Here is a 15,329-nt window from a genome sequence, read left to right on the forward strand (position 1 = left end):
CTAGGGACATCCTCTATCCCTCAGAGTCTGCTAAAACTTTCAAAGCAGCAAATCCTAAATCTGCTTACCCTGCCCTGCCCTGCCTTGCCTTGCCTTCTAGAGAAAACCACAATAAAGGCTCTTCTTGCTCATGATTTTCCTGCACTCCTTCAGCCTCCTGACTGACCCTGGTGCTTCCCTATGAAACCCTGTCTTCTTGGGAACTGTGAATAACAAATTATCTTTTCAAGAACAATTGTCTCCAGGTCTGTTGGGTCGCAATACTGAAATAGTAATAAAATCTATACTTTAAAACTCATGATATGAAAGAAGAAAGATGTTTTACGGTCAGAAACATAACTAATTTTTCAGATCAAGTAATCTTGAACAGCCTTTTAGGTCAAGATATTCCCACTGGGGAAAAATGGTATATAGAGAAGATATAATCTGAGTCTTTGAGAAACTTATACTCAACTGAGATATGCAGATGAATAATAAGATAATTATAGTGTGGTGCTTATCATAAGCTTCAGTGTTAAAGAAAGTATTTCTTTCAAAATTTGTATTTGAGCCCAAAAAATAAAGTGTAGGAACTGGATATCACCCATATCTCTGAATATAACCTCTTTAGAGATAGTCTGTAAATATTGGTTTATCATCAGTGCTTCCCTGATAGCTCAGTTGGTAAAGAATCTGCCTGCGATGCAGGAGGCCCTGGTTCGATTCCTGGGTCAGGAAGATCTTCTGGAGAAGGGCTATGCTACTCACTTCAGTATTCTTGGTCTTCCCTTGTAGCTCAGCTGGTAAAGAATCCACCCGCAATGCGGGAGACCTGGGTTCGATCCCTGGGTTGGAAAGATTCCCTGGAGAAGGCAAAGGCTACTAACTCCAGTATTCTGGCCTGGAGAATTCCATGGACTGTATAGACCATGGGGGTCATAAACAGTTGGACATGATTGAGCGACTTTCACTTTCCTTATTTATAAGACTGGGATTAAAGTATTCTGTGTAGGATTTTTGTGAGGATCACTGAGATATTGTATTTAAAGTTCATATAACATTATAGCCAGCTGAAGCTGTACCCATCAAGCCCACATTCATCTCTTACTGACTTCTTTTCTTACCCTCTACTTCTCTATAAGCAATACATATAATACTAATCTAGCCAAAAAGAACCAGCTTCCTCTGTGCTTTTATCTGAGAATTTAATTTGGCTGATGCTATAGCATCAGACTGGATACCCTTGGGTTGAAGAACATGTGTTAAGTATTCTTTTAGCAGTCTGCCAAATCGATTCAACTGCATGTTTTGGAACACTAGATTTCTATTTACCTAAAGTAAAACAGATCAACAAATCACCTCTAATCAACTTGATATGTGTATAGCAAATACACTTAGAAACCTAACTAGATGACCAAAAGTGACAGCCAACATTTATGATCAAAAACAAAAATTAGGGAAATTGGTAGGCAGCACATTCAGCTCATGCAGCACACTCCCTGTATTCATTGTGTGCACACAAACATTTTGCTGAATTTTAGGAACCCCACTGAGCTGGAGAAAATGCCATTTTTACAAATTAGATAAACTATCCTCAAGGCAAGGTTTTTTTGGGGGAAAAAACTATCAAGATAGTAACCAATAAGTATTTCAAATACACCTTGCTTGTTAAATATATATATATATATATATATATATATATATATATATGATCATGGCATCCAGTCCCATCACTTCATGGGAAATAGATGGGGAAACTGTGGAAACAGTGTCAGACTTTATTTTTCTGAGCTCCAAAATCACTGGAGATGGTGACTGCAGCCATGAAATTAAAAGACGCTTACTCCTTGGAAGGAAAGTTATAACCAACCTAGATAGCATATTCAAAAGCAGAGACATTACTTTGCCAACAAAGGTTCATTTAGTCAAGGCTATGGTTTTTCCAGTGGTCATGTATGGATGTGAGAGTTGGACTGTGAAGAAGGCTGAGTGCTGAAGAATTGATGCTTTTGAACTGTGGTGTTGGAGAAGACTCTTGAGAGTCCCTTGGACTGCAAGGAGATCCAACCAGTCCATTGTGAAGGAGATCAGCCCTGGGATTTCTTTGGAAGGAATGATGTTAAAGCTGAAACTCCAGTACTTTGGCCACCTCATGCGAAGAGTTGACTCATTGGAAAAGACTCTGATGCTGGGAGGGATTGGGGGCAAGAGGAGAAGGGGACGACAGAGGATGAGATGGCTGGATGGCATCACTGACTCTATGGACATGAGTCTGGGTGAACTCCGGGAGTTGGTGATGGACAGGGTGGCCTGGCGTGCTGTGATTCATGGGGTTGCAAAGAGTCGGACACGACTGAGCGACTGATTTGATCTGAGATATATATATATATATATATATATATATATATATATATATACACACAGTACCTTATAAGATTCATTAACAAATATGCACTTAGTGTCAGGTGACAAGGACTATGCCAAGCCACCAGAAACTCAGTGGTCCTTAGTGCCAGAGAAGTAACAAGAACTGAAAAAGATAGCAATGGAAATGTAAAATTGCCATCATTATAAGGATAGTTAGTAGGTTATAAGAGCTAGACAGAGAAGTCTGGAAAGATTTCTATAAGATAGGACAATTGAACCAAAATATTGAGAGTAATTAGAAGTTACATGGAAAAAGAGGAAACTATGTTCTGGCACTTAAAAAGACATGGGAGAATGGCCACAGTGTGTATAAGGAGCCTAAAGAAATTTGGTACAGTTTAAGCAGATTTAGTAAAGGAGAGCTCATTGTAAGATGAGACTTGAGGGATAGGGCCAGGCCGTCACTGCTTTGTTAGCCTCACTAAATTCTCTATCTTACAAGCAATGGGAAAATATTGACCAGACTTAGCAAGCATGTGATTAAATAAGATTTGAATTATTAAAAGATCACTCTGGTTTGTGTGTAGATTTGATAAAAAAAAGGGGACTTCCCTGGTGGCTCAGACGGTAAAGCATCTGTCTACAATGCAGGAGACCTGGGTTCAATCCCTGGGTTGTGAAGATCCCCTGGAGAAGGAAACGGCAATCCACTCCAGTACTATTGCCTGGAAAATCCCATGGACAGAGGAGCCTGGTAGGCTACAGTCCATGGGGTTGCAAAGAGTCAGACACGACTGAGGGACTTCACTTTCACTTTGATAAAAAGGAGGGCAAGAACAGGTGAACATATAGTGATTAGGAAGCTGTTGTCCAGAATTTATGTGGCAGCACCTGGACTAAGGTGGTAGTGGGAAAGTTAGAGAAAGAGTGAAGTCGCTCAGTCGTGTTTGACTCTTTGCGACCCCATGGACTGTAGCCTACCAGGCTCCTCTGTCCATGGGATTTTCTAGGCAATTGTACTGGAGTGGGTTGCCATTTCCTTCTCCAGGGGATCTTCCCGACCCAGAGATCGAACCTGGGTCTCCCACATTGTAGACAGACACTTTACCTTCTGAGCTACCACGGAAGTAAAGTTACAGCGAATGAACACAATTGAGCGATATTTAGGAAGTAAAATTCGTGAAGTTTCTTTTAGTTTGGAGAAAGATAAGGAGAGAGAAATAATCTCATGGATGACTACAGGATGTCAGGCTTTTGTAACTGTATGGCTTCACTGAAGTGGAAATTATATTATTTGGTATTGGCAATGCTATAGATGACTTGATTTGAAGGGTGACACGGATTATGATTTCATTTTGAATGTGTTGACTTGATGGAGACTTGGACTTACTCCAAAAAAGATATCTAGGGGACATTTAGATCTCAGATGCTCAGAAGAAGAATCTGGTCTGGAAATATAAATTTGTGTCATCTGTGCATAGGAGGTAACTGAAAAGTAAGTGCCGATATAAATGTCTAATAAGAGTATAGAGTAAGGAGTGAAGTACAACTAGGACCAGACCTTGAAGAACTCCAAAATTAGATGGTTAGGTAAAGGAAGCTAAAGAGGAAAATGCCCCATAAGGAAGAAAATAACTAGGACAATACTACCTGGAAACCATTGAATGAGATACCATTGCTTTTCAAGAGAGAATGCTCAAGAGGTTGAATGTTGCTGACTGAGTTAGTGTCACTAGCCCACAGGTAGATTCTGTGAATCCTAACCTAGGCACCTTATACATATGACTTGGGCCTTATGAGTCCTGGAAGTGTATTGCAATCTGAAAACTATAGAGTGTGCTATCCAGTGAAGGCAGGCAGGTTGCAAACAGAAAACATTTTTTTTTTAAGAGAGTTTATTTTTTAGACCTTCTTTAGTTTCACAGCAAAATTGAGCAGAAGGTACAGAGATTTCTCAATCCTCCCTGCCCTCAACATTTTTAAATGAAAAAATTTGGGGAAATTTTCTAAAAAATTACTAAAAAGAAAAAAATCAGACATAAAAGAATCTGAGTCACCAACGGTCCAGTAATTTGTTGAAGTTTCTTTTCAAAATAAGTAATTATATATTTATTTGATTTCATTCTTATTACTTTGGTTTTTTTTCTTAGAATGGTTCCCCTCATCCCAATTATATGATTTCCATGCTGAAACCTGACTCCATCTCTACACTAACTGCTTCAAAGTTTGTAATATTTGTCTTATTGTAATTGTGAACAAACATTGAGGAACAACCCAAATCTTAGGCAGGCATGACTATAAAGAGTTCTGTCTGGGAAATTTTGGTTCACAAGTCACCAAAATCTGAACTGGCAGCTGAGAGCTCAAAGACTTAAGAATTGATAATGGATCATTTTGTGACCATAGGATAAATCCAACTTAATCATGATGTATGATAATTTTTATGTGTTGTTGAATTTGATTCACTAATAGTTTATTCAGAATTTTTACATACATATTCATTAAAGATATTGGCCTGTAGTTTTCTTTTTTTGGTTTTGATATCAGGGTGATGGTGGCTTCACAGAATGACTTTAGGAGTGTTCCCTCCTCTTCAGTCTTTTGGAAGAGCTTGAGAAGGGATCAGTATAAGTTCTTTTTGTGTTTGTTAGAATTCTCTAGTGAAGCCATCTAGTCCTGGGTTTTTGTTTTCAGGGAGTTTTATTATTGTTATTATTATTATTATTATAGATTCTATGAGTGTATGTGTGTAACTGAATCATTTAATATACCAAAAACTAATACAACATTGTAAATCAACTATACTTCAATTTTAAAAAAAAAATGAGTGGATTATGGAGAAAAGAGTTGAATGCCACAGTCAACTGCCATCATTAGAGTTGTAGTTAATTCTATTAACTTTTTTTTTTTCAGTGTTTACTCTTAGAAAAAAGTGCTCACAAGGATGATGAAGTTATTGTTCCCAAAACTGTGTGGGGAAATTTATAATGAGCACTGGAAGGTTCAGAGAGACCAGCAGACTGTGATGTAAATTTGATAAAAGGTAAAGGACAAGGGAAATGTTCATGCAAATATGGGCTCAATAAAGGACATAAATGGTATGGACCTGACAGAAACAGAAGATATTAAGAAGAGGTGGCAAGAATACACAGAAGAACTGTACGAAAAAGATCTTCACAACCCAGATATTCATGATGGTGTGATCACTCACCTAGAGCCAGACATCCTGGAATGTGAAGTCAAGTGGTCCTTAGGAAGCATCACTAAGACCAAAGTTCGTGGAGGTGATGGAATTCCAGTTGAGCTATTTCAAATCCTGAAAGATGATGCTGTGAAACTGCTGCACTCAATATGTCAGCAAATTTGGAAAACTCAGCAGAGGCCACAGGACTGGAAAAGGTCAGTTTTCATTCCAATCACAAAGAAAGGCAATGCCAAAGAATGCTCAAACTACCACACAATTGCACTCATCTCACACACTAGTAAAGTAATGCTCAAAATTCTCCAAGCCAGGCTTCAGCAATACATGAACTGTGAACTTCCAGATGTTCAAACTGGTTTTAGAAAAGGCAGAGGAACCAGATATCAGATGCCAACATCTGCTGGATCATTGAAAAAGCAAGACAGTTCCAGAAAAAATATCTATTCCTGCTTTACTGACTATGCCAAAGCCTTTGACTATGTGGATCACAATAAACTGGAAAATTCTGAAAGAGATGGGAATACCAGGCCACCTGACCTGCTTGTTGAGAAACCTATATGCAGGTCAGGAAGCAAGAGTTAGAACTGGACATGGAACAACAGACCAGTTTCAAATAGGAAAAAGAGTATGTCGAGGCTGTATGTTACCCTGCTTATTAAACTTATATGCAGAGTACATCATGAGAAACACTGGACTGGAAGAAACACAAGCTGGACTCAAGATTGCCAGGAGAAATATCAATAACCTCAGATATGCAGATGACACTGTCCCTATGGCAGAAAGAGAAGAAGAACTAAAGAGCCTCTTGATGAAAGTGAAAGAGAAGAGTGAAAAAGTTGGCTTAAAGCTCAACATTCAGAAAACGAAGATCATGGCATCTGGTCCCATCACTTCATGGGAAATAGATGGGGAAACCGTGTCCGGCTTTATTTTAGGGGGGCTCAAAAATCACTGCAGATGGTGATTGCAGCCATAAAATTAAAAGACGCTTCCTCCTTGGAAGGAAAGTTATGACCAACCTAGATAGCATATTCAAAAGCAGAGACATTACTTTGCCAACAAAGGTACATCTAGTCAAGGCTATGGTTTTTCCAGTAGTCATATATGGATATGAGAGTTGAACCATAAAGAAAACTGCTGCTGCTGCTGCTAAGTCGCTTCAGTCGTGTCCGACTCTGTGCGACCCCATAGATGGCAGCCTACCAGGGAATGCCGAAGAATTGATGCTTTTGAACTGTGGTGTTGGAGAAGATTCTTTAGAGTCTCTTGGATGGCAAGGAGATCCAACCAGTCCATCCCAAAGGAGATCAGTCTTGTGCATTCATTGGAAGGACTGATGCTGAAGCTGAAACTCCAATATTTTGGCCACCTGATGCAAAGGGCTGATTCACTTGAAAAGACCTGATGATGGGAAAGATTGAGGGCGGGAGGAGAAGGGGATGACAGAGGATGAGATGACTGGATGGCATCACCGACTCAATGGACATGAGTTTGGGTGGACTCTGAGAGTTGGTGATGTACAGGGAGGCCTGCCGTGCTGCGGTTCATAGATTCACAAAGAGTCAGACACGACTGAGTCACTGAACTGAACTGAAAGGACAACGTGAGACAAAGTTGGATGGAATAGTCTTGGATTGTCAGGCAGTCCAAGAAAATCTGCCAAAGTTATAGGGAATCCTTGAGCCCAGGTTTTCTGTGACAGCAATCTTGTCCCTCCCACAAATGGGTTTGCTTTAGTATTCCTGTGGTACCACATCCTTGGCTGAGTGGAGATGTTTCCTCAGAAGCAATAGATTCAGAGCACAGCAGCTGAGGCCATCATTTAAATTTGTTCCCTGCAGTTAAACATCTGCAAGCACATCCTTCTGGCCATCACAGTCATTGTTTATTTAAATCATAATGGTCACTTGAAGCACAACATCTACCTGACTTCAGTGTGAGACTTCCTATGTAAAATATTTGAGATTGTCATCTCCAGTAGTCTACCCAAAAACCTCGTAGTAATCTTTACATATCATCCTTTAGATTCATTCAGTCATCAACTCTGTCCTGTTGTGGCCTACAAAATACTCCTCAGTTTTTTTCCCTGCTTTCAGTAGTTCTTAATTGAACTTCATTTTTAGCCTTCCAACTTATCATATAAGTTCCTTAAAAGTCAGTTTCATGTGAAATGGGAAAATAATAGTCTTTATGTATGCCTTTTTCATAACCAAATGGATTAATGCCTACAGAGACTGGCAAATGGCAAATATTATTATTGGTAGCTAACAATATTGAATGCTTACTCAATACCAGGTACTGTTCTAAATACCATCTCAATTCTTAAAATCCTAGAAGTTTTACTATCTTTATTTTACAGGGGAGGACTTGAAGCATCAAGAGTTAAATAGTCTGCTCACATCCCATTTATTAAGTGTTGGTGGTAGGATTCCAACCCAAGCAGTCTGACTGAAGAATACATGCTCATTCACTATACTCTGAATTGTTGGCTCCTCAATATGTGCTTCCTTTCTTTCACCTCCCAACCCTTCCTTGTCTCCCAGTTATATTGTTTTGGTTTGTTTTGCTTTGTTTTAAAGACAAGAAGTGAGTCTTTTTCATATGGCTCATTTCTATATCCCCAGCAGCTAACACAATGACTAGAACAGAAAAAGTAGTAAATACATGGGAGTTTAATGAACATGAATGTGGAAATGTATTGTTTAAGGAAAGCCATTCTCAGCTGCAACATCTGTAGACAAACTTAGCGGGGATCTGCTATAGACTGAATTGTGTCCCACTAAAATTCATTTGTTTAAGCCATAAACTTCAATGTTATTGTATTTGGAGAGGGGGTTTTAGGAAGGGAGTTAGATGATGTCATGAAGGTGGAACCATAATGAAGAGATATAAGGGCAAGAGATAGCCAGAGAGGCTACTCTCTTTCCATCATGTGAAAACACAGCAACAAGGCAACCATCAGTGAGTTAGGAAGTGGCCTCTCACCAGGAACTAAATCAGCCAGTACACCAGCCTGCAGAATGTGAGAAATAAATACCTGTTGTTTAAGTCACACAGTCTATCATAACTTGTTTTAGCAGTCTGAGGTGACTAATATGGAGCATAAGCCTATGACACAGTTGCAAAGGGTCAATTTGTGTCAAGGTGCGCTTTTGGCAAAGTTTTAGTAAAATGTGATTAGACAAGCAAAAATAAGGGTCAGCAGAATCATGGGCACAGCTGATATAAAAGTTTATCAGCATTAAGGTACATGGCAGACTGAGATATAGTCAGGAAGAGGGGTCAAGGCCATGTCAACAGAAAAGACAGGTTAATGTTTAGTAAATGAATGAAGTCAAGACCAGAGTTGCAAACTAAGACAGCTATAGAACCAGGGTCAAGACAGCAACTGAAATAGTTCCTAAGGGTCTTTGTGCTCTGACTGGTACTTTCTGTAAAAACAGAACACTCCTTAATTTATAGCTCAACATGTTTTCTCTTATTGTCTCTACTTCAGGAAGGGGAAAAAAGGAAAAAGTAAATTAAGGGCTAGAATTTGGGTCACATCTGAGGTCTTATGTCAAGCTAAGAAGACTGTGTTCTCAACTAGAGACTAGTTACTGTATGACCCCATGTGAAAAATTTTGACGACATATAGCATCACAAAATTATTCCCAACATAGAGCAAGTTTGCCATCTATATCAGAAAGTCTTGAACTAAAGGCAACCCTTAGCATGAACATGTTGGGTGTATTACTTCCTCAACCAAGGGAGTTCTTGTGCTTGTGTGTGTGTGCTCAACTGTGTCTAACTCTTTGTGACCCCATGGACTATAGCCTGTCAGGCTCTTCTGTCTGTGAAATTCTCTAGGCAAAAATACTAGAGTGGGTCTCCATTTCCTTCTCCAGGGGATCTTCCTGACTCAGGGATTGAACTTGTATCTCCCCCATCTCCTGCATTGGCAGGTGGATTCTTTACCACTGTGCCACCCAGGAAGCCTATAAGTGGTTCTTAGTATAGAGCACTGCTCAGTGAAGAAGGGCAACTTTGATCAAAACAGGCAATAACTTGTATTCTCCGGGTGTTGTTTTCTTTCCCCTATCACTGTTTCTCAAGGGATTAAAATGATTAAGACTTGTGTCTATTATACACAGATGGCAAGGAAAGAAGAAAGAAAAATAGCATCCATTTCATAGCCAGTCACATGGAGACAGGATTTACAAGAGATAAAATAGATAATGTAGACATGAAAGTAGATAGAGTAGGTTGAAACCTGAGGCTTGCTGCAAAGAAGGAAAAGATACTGTGGGAAATTTTGCAGTTCTAATAAATATGCAGCATATTAAAAGGTCTCACTTCTTCCCTCCCGTCTATAAAAGGTCTTGAAGAAGTTTCTTTGGAATTTCAATCCCAGAACAATTCATACCTTAACCACTTCCCTTAATCACTTTTTTCATCCTTTCAGTTAGAGGTAGTAACTGAACAACTATTTTTCAATCATATACTGATGCAAGAAAGGGGTCAAGATCATTTTAATAAACATTTTATTCCTTCATACAATAAATGGTGGGATATTTCATGATCTGGTACAATATTAGAGTCTAGGGATGCAACAGCAAATCAGACAAGAAATGGTCCCCACATATATGAAAAGTATAGTTTTTAAGTACAGACAGACAGTAAATAAAAAGCCAAACAAGTAAGTAATTAGTCACCCCAATAGGGTCATGAAAGTCAGATGGAAGGACCTGAGAACTAATCATAAAAGAGGAAAATTGCCTCAGGCACATTTAACTTATTTCACAATTTTACCAAAGGTTAACCTTTGCTGGAGGTTCAAGGTTCATGACATTATTCAGGAGACAGGGATCAAGACCATTCCCAAGAAAAAGAAATGTAAAAGGCAAAATGGTTGTCTGAGGAGGCCTTAAAAATAACTATGAAAAGAAGAGAGGCAAAAGGCAAAGGAGGAGGAGGAGCTAAGATGGCGGAGGAGTAGGACGGGGAGAACACTTTCTCCCCCACAAATTCATCAAAAGAACATTTAAACGCCGAGTAAATTCCACAAAACAACTTCTGAATGTTGGCAGAGGACATCAGGCACCCAGAAAAGCAACCTAAGTCTTCGAAAGTAGGTAGGAAAAAATATAAAAGACAAAAAAAGCGACAAAAGAGGGAGGGATGGAGTTCCGTCCCGGGAAGGGAGTCTTAAAAAGAGAGACGTTTCCAAACACCAGGAAACATTCTCACTGCCGAATCTGTGCCAAGCCTTGGAAGCACAGAGGGCAACATAACAGGGAGGAAAAATAAATAATTAAAACCTGCAGATTGCGAGTCCTACGGTAACTCCCCCAGTGGAGAAGCAGAGCAGATGCCTGCACACGCCACTAGCAAGCGGGGGCTGGGCAGGGAGGCGCAGCGTGGGCTGCATCGCTTAGAGTAAGGATCTGGCCTGAATAACCTGAGAGCTATCTGAGCGAAATAATTTGGGCTAGCAAACCAGACTGTGGGATATCTACCACACGAAAAGCCAGCCCTAACCTAAGACACCGCCAGGCCCACACACGGAACAAAGGACTGAACAGAGATAGCTGGCTGCAGACCATCCCCCTCCGGTGACAGGCAGACAGAGCCAGAAGCGGGCAATCGCAGCCCCAGAGAGACATTATCTGTAAAACTGTAAGCAGGCTTCTTTGCTACCTAAAACTTCTTGGGGGTCTGGACAGTCAACATCTGCCTGAGAAGGTGTGCCAGTTGTACACCTAGATAACCGAGCGGCGGGCAGGCGATAAGTCGCAGCAATTGTGCTTGCCAAACACCTCATCACCTGAGCTGCTCGGACCTGGGAAGGGCACAAAACGCAGGCATCCCTCCTTCCCTCCCCAAGGTGCAACTGAACAAGTGAGTCTTAAAAAAAAAAAAAAAAAAATGTGTCCTCCACCGTCCCCTTTGTGTCAGGGCGGAAACCAGACACTGAAGAGACCAGCAAACAGAAGAAGCTGTAACAGAGGGAACTGCCCTGGAAGCTACAGGCAATAGATTAAAACCCTGTGGTTAATACCGACTACATAGGAAGGGGCCTATAGATCTTGAGAAATATAAGTCGGACCAAGGAACTAGCCAAAAATGAACTGAACCCACAATACTCACAACAAAACCAAAGAAAGTCCTAGATATGTTTTTACTATTTTAACCATCATTCTTTCTTTCTTTTTTTTTTAATTTTTTAAAAAAATGTTAAGTCCTCTATTATTCCTTTAATTTTCACTTTTATAACCTATTACTTTGCAAAAAAAAAAAAAAGACCCTATTTTGTTTAAAGCAAACTTCATATATATATATTATAATTTTTTTTTACCTTGTTTTTTTTTCTTCTTCTTCTTCTTCTTCTCTTTAACATTTTTATTTTTGAAATTCCAAACTCTACTCTAGATTTTTAATTTTAGCTTTTTGGTATTTGTTATCAATTTTGTACCTATAGTTTTTTTATAATTTCTGTGACTTTCTTTTTTTTTTTCCTCTGTTTCTTTCTCTTCTTCTTTTATATAACATTGTATATCTGAAATTCCAAACTCTACTCTAGATTTTTAATTTATGCTTTTCGGTATTTGTTATCAATTTTGTACCTGTATTTTCTTTATAATTTTTGTGACTTTGTTTGTTTTTGTTTGTTTGTTTTTTTCTCTCTTTCTTTTTCTTCTTCTTTTTTTTAACATTGTATTTTTGAAATTCCAAACTCTACTCTAGATTTTTAACTTTCACTTTTTGGTATTAGTTATCAATTTTGTACCTATATTTTCTTTATAATTTTCACGACCTTGCTTGTTTTTGTTTGTTCATTTTTTCTCTTTCTTTTCCTTCTTCTTTTCTTTAACATTGTATTTTTGAAATTCCAAACTCTACTCTAGATTTTAAATTTTTACTTTTATGTATTTGTTACCAATTTTGTACCTTTAAGAACCCAATCTTCAGTACCCATTTTTCACTAGGGAGTGAGATTACTGGCTTGACTGCTCTCTCTCCCTTTGGACACTCCTTTTTCTCCACCAGGTCGCCTGTGTCTCCTCCCTAACCCCTCTCTACTCTACCCAACTCTGTGAATTTCTGTGTGTTCCAGACGGTGGAGAACACTTAGGGAACTCATTACTGTCTGGATCTGTCTCCCTCCTTTTCATTCCCCTCTTTTATCCTCCTGGCCACCTCTGTCTCCTTCCTCCTTCTTCTCTTCTCTGTATAACTCCATGAACATCTCTGAGCGGTCCAGTTGTGGAGCGCACATAAGGAAGTGATTACTGGCTAGGCCAACCTCTCCTCTATTGATTCAACCTCATCTCATTCGGGTCACCTCTAACTCCCTTCTCCCTCTTCTCTTCTCCCTGTAACACTGTGAACCTCTCTGGGTGACCCTCACAGTAGAGAAACTTTTCATCTTTAACGTAGATGTTTTATCAATGGTGCTGTATAGAAGGATAAGTTTTGAAACTACTGTAAAAATAAGACCAATAACTGGAAGCAGGAGGCTTAAGTCCAAACCCTGACTCCAGGGAACTCCTGACTCCAAGGAACATTAATTGACAGGAACTAATCAAATGCCTCCATAACTACACTGAAACCAAGCACCACACAAGGGCCAACAAGTTCCAGGGCAAGACATACCAAGCAAATTCTACAGCAACAAAGGAACACAGCCCTGAGCTCTAAGATACAGGCTGCCCAAAGTCACCCCAAAATCATAGACAACTCATAACTCATTACTGGATACTTCATTGCACTCCAGAGAGAAGAAATACAGCTCCATCCACCAGAACATCGACACAAGCTTCCCTAACCAGGAAACCTTGACAAGCCACCTGTACAAACCCACACACAGCAAGGAAATGCCACAATAAAGAGAACTCCACAAACTGCCAGAATACAGAAAGGGCACCCCAAACTCAGCAATATAAACAAGATGAAGAGACAGAGGAATACCCAGCAGGTAAAGGAACAGGATAAATGCCCACAAAACCAAACTAAAGAGGAAGAGATAGGGAATCTACCTGATATAGAATTCCAAATAATGATAGTTAAATTGATCCAAAATCTTGAAATCAAAATAGAATCACAGATAAATAGCCTGGAGGCAAGGATTGAGAAGATGCAAGAAGGGTTTAACAAGGACTTAGAAGAAATAAAAAAGAGTCAATATATAATGAATAATGCAATAAGTGAAATTAAAAACACTCTGGAGGCAACAAATAGTAGAATAACATAGGCAGAAGATAGGATTAGTGAATTAGAAGATAGAATGGCAGAAACAAATGAATCAGAGAGGATAAAAGAAAAATGAATTAAAAGAAATAAGGACAATCTCAGAGACCTCCAGGACAATATTAAATGCTACAACATTCGAATCATGGGGGTCCCAGAAGAAGACAAAAAGAAAGACCATGAGAAAATACTTGAGGAGATAATAGTTGAAAACTTCCCTAAAATGGGGGAGGAAATAATCACCCAAGTCCAAGAAACCCAGAGAGTCCCAAACAGGATAAACCCAAGGCAAAACACCCCAAGACACATAGTAATCAAATTAACAAAGATCAAACACAAAGAACAAATATTAAAAGCAGCAAGGGAAAAACAACAAATAACACACAAGGGAATTCCCATAAGGATAACAGCTGATCTTTCAATAGAAACTCTTCAAGCCAGGAGGGAATGGCAAGACATACTTAAAATGATGAAAGAAAATAACCTACAGCCCAGATTATTGTACCCAGCAAGGATCTCATTCAAATATGAAGGAGAAATCAAAAGCTTTTCAGACAAGCAAAAGCAGAGAGAATTCAGCACCACCAAACCAGCTCTCCAACAAATACTAAAGGGTAGTCTCTAGACAGGAAACACAAAAACGGTGTGTAAACTCGAACCCAAAACAATAAAGTAAATGGCAATGGGATAATACTTATCAGTAATTACCTTAAATGTAAATGGGTTGAATGCCCCAACCAAAAGACAAAGACTGGCTGAATGGATACAAAAACAAGACCCCTACATATGTTGTCTACAAGAGACCCACCTCAAAACAGGGGACACATACAGACTGAAAGTGAAGGGCTGGAAAAAGATTTTCCATGCAAATAGGGACCAAAAGAAAGCAGGAGTAGCAATACTCATATCAGATAAAATAGACTTTAAAACAAAGGCTGTGAAAAGAGACAAAGAAGGTCACTACATAATGATCATAGGATCAATCCAAGAAGAAGATATAACAATTATAAATATATATGCACCCAACACGGGAGCACTGCAATATGTAAGACAAATGCTAACAAGTATGAAAGGAGAAATTAGCAATAGCACAATAATAGTGGGAGACTTTAATACCCCACTCACACTTATGGATAGATCAACTAAACAGAAAATTAACAAGGAAACACAAACTTTAAATGATACAATAGACCAGTTAGACCTAATTGATATCTATAGGACATTTCACCCCCAAACAATGAATTTCACCTTTTTCTCAGGCGCACATGGAACCTTCTCCAGGATAGATCATTTCCTGGGCCATAAATCTAGCCTTGGTAAATTCAAAAAAATAGAAATCATTCCAAGCATCTTTTCTGACCACAATGCAGTAAGATTAGATCTCAATTACAGGAGAAAAACTATTAAAATTCCAACATATGGAGGCTGAACAACACGCTGCTGAATAACCAACAAATCACAGAAGAAATCAAAATTTGCATAGAAACGAATGAAAATGAAAACACAACCCAAAACCTGTGGGACACTGTAAAAGCAGTCTTAACGGGAAAGT

At 39.1% G+C, this 15,329-nt stretch overlaps 1 non-coding gene across 1 annotated transcript; it reads left to right on the forward strand.

Annotated features, from left to right (window-relative positions):
• Positions 1 to 645: 645 nt before the first annotated feature.
• Positions 646 to 718, forward strand: TRNAR-GCG. Its single transcript has one exon. It is a non-coding gene; the product is annotated as a tRNA-Arg (tRNA).
• Positions 719 to 15,329: the final 14,611 nt, after the last annotated feature.

Source organism: Bubalus bubalis, chromosome 1, assembly GCF_019923935.1.
Source record: "Bubalus bubalis isolate 160015118507 breed Murrah chromosome 1, NDDB_SH_1, whole genome shotgun sequence".
NCBI classification, from domain to species: domain Eukaryota; kingdom Metazoa; phylum Chordata; class Mammalia; order Artiodactyla; family Bovidae; genus Bubalus; species Bubalus bubalis.